Source organism: Penaeus japonicus, unplaced genomic scaffold (genome assembly GCF_977035675.1).
Source record: "Penaeus japonicus unplaced genomic scaffold, GWHDUDI00000001_assembly GWHDUDI00000010, whole genome shotgun sequence".
Taxonomy (NCBI): domain Eukaryota; kingdom Metazoa; phylum Arthropoda; class Malacostraca; order Decapoda; family Penaeidae; genus Penaeus; species Penaeus japonicus.
Window position 1 is genome coordinate 5,093,385 of NW_028234412.1, and position 2,500 is coordinate 5,095,884.

Here is a 2,500-nt window from a genome sequence, read left to right on the forward strand (position 1 = left end):
TAGAAAAGGTATAAATAAAAACTGAATATTTGTTTACAATGTAAGAGATGTTATTAATTCGTTTCCGATCACTCCGTCTTCAGAACATGTATTTGTGAAAATTATTCTGTCTCATATATACTTTTATGTCTCCGTATATGAGAATAAAGGGATAATGATAATAATAATGATGATAATGATAATAATGATACGGATGATTATAATGATAATGATAATGATAATAAAATACCAATGATGACGATAACGATAATGATGACGATAATGCTAATGGTGATATAATAAAGCTAATGATAATAATGAATAAAAGAGGATACTAAAAAAAGAAAAAAAGAAAACTCATTCATAATCAGAACACGACTCAACATGTTTCAGATGTTGATGCTTTCGCGCCAAAAGGCTTGTCATTTCTCTACCTTCATGAATATCAAATAGTCCTAACTGCATTATAACAAGCTACTTATTTTAAGTCATAAAATCCCCCAAAGAACAATTTTTGTTGTTGTTTGTTCGTCTTTGTCATCCCTCCCATCAGATTATGCTATTTATTTGTGCGTTTGTGTGTGTTTGTTTGTTTGTTTGTTTGTGTGTGTGTGTTTGTGTGTGTGTGTGTGTTTGTTTGTGTGTGTGTTTGTGTTTGTGTGTGTGTGTGTGTGTGTTTGTGTGTGTGTTTGTGTTTGTGTGTGTGTGTGTGTGTGTGTGTGTGTGTGTGTGTGTGTGTGTGTGTGTGTGTGTGTGTGTGTGTGTGTGTGTGTGTGTGTGTGTGTGTGTGTGTGTGTGTGTGTGTGTGTGTGTGCAAGGGAGAGGGAATCAGAAACAGACAGAGGCGAGAATTTTAACACGCCTTTATTAATTAAAATCATAGTGTGTATGATCTTTATAATTTGCGTAATGGATACTCTAAGTAATATAGAATGTGAAACGTAAGCCTACCAGGGAATGCGAATATTTAAATCAGGAGGTAAGAAAGAAAGAAAAGAAAAAAAAAAAAGAGAGAGAGAGAGAGTTAGAGTGAGTGACAGAGACACAGAAAATAAAAGTGAAACTATAAAAACGGAACAGCGTTTGTGTTATGCAAATATACACATATGCTCTTTAAAATAATCTCAAGTATAAAAAAACACGGATATCCCGACGTGTTTATGCGAGTATAAATAATACTTAATATAGTGTGCAAACATTTTTCTTACTCTCTTTCTCTTCCATTTCTTTTAAACATTATTTTAGAGACTGGGTTAGATACTATGCACACGATTTATAGATCATTTTATACTCTAATATAACCAAAGCGCCGAAAAATAATCATTCTCCCTCTCCAAACTAATTCAGATATGATATTCCAGTTATTATTATTATTATTTTATTATTATTATTATTATTTTATTTGTTTTATTTATTTATTTATTCATTTTTTTGCCTCACATCCCCGTGGTCAGGGCGGGCTCGCCTCAGTGCACATGGGCCCGGCGAAGCATCTATTCCGTAAATCTAGCTTGTTCTTATCCTTCATAACTTATGTTGGTATCATTATTATTGAAATTGTTATTATCATTAGTGTTATCATTATTACTATCGCCATTATTATTATTGCGGTTAATATCATTGTTATCAGTATTATTATTATTGTTATTGTTATTATTGTTGTTGTCATGGTTGTTATTATCATTATTATTACCATTGCTATTATTATTTTTATTATTGTTTTTACATTTATCGTTGTTATCATTTTTTTATTTTTATTACTGCAGTTATTATTATTATCAGTATTGGTACTGTTATTATTGTTATTGTTATTGTTAGAATTAGTACACTTTAATTAACAGCAGGGAGAAGTCCTGGACTTTTTACAGGATTAAAAAAAACACAATATATATATATATATATGTATATTTATGTATATACATACATATATATATGTGTATATATATATATATGTATGTATGTATGTATATATGTATATATGTATATTTATGTATATACATACATATATATATATTTATATATATATATATATATATATATATATATATATATATATATATATATATATATCAATAAACAATCATTGTTATTTTTAATTACAATTTTCTGGGTTTGTTTTGATGAAAACTTTTATCTTTGCAGGATTGATACAGAAATAAACCTTTTTTTTCTCATTTTCTTTTGGTTTCACAGGCAATGAAAAATAACTTTTAAAAACAAAGTAACTTTTGTCGTTTTGAAGTAATGTTGTTCTGAGGAAACAAGATGAGTTTTTACTTTTATCTTCTTCTTTTTTATTGGAAATAAGGTCTATATTTATTCAGTGATTACCGCAGTAATTGAGGCACTATATTGCCCGGTAGAACTACGGTTGTTCATAAACAACCTCTTTCTAAAAATAGTCTTAATTGCAAGTCACTTTATTTCTTTTATGATTTATATTATCTCGTCGAGTAATATGTCATTTTTTAGATATTTTTTTTGTTATCACTGTGAAAATAAAACTTCCCTCTATTTATTA

At 28.5% G+C, this 2,500-nt stretch overlaps 1 protein-coding gene across 1 annotated transcript in view; it reads left to right on the forward strand.

Annotated features, from left to right (window-relative positions):
• The window catches only part of LOC122261076 (zinc metalloproteinase-disintegrin-like NaMP), a 54,416-nt gene that overhangs the window by 27,353 nt on the left and 24,563 nt on the right, over positions 1-2,500 (forward strand). The gene's annotated exons all lie outside the window — the stretch shown is intronic.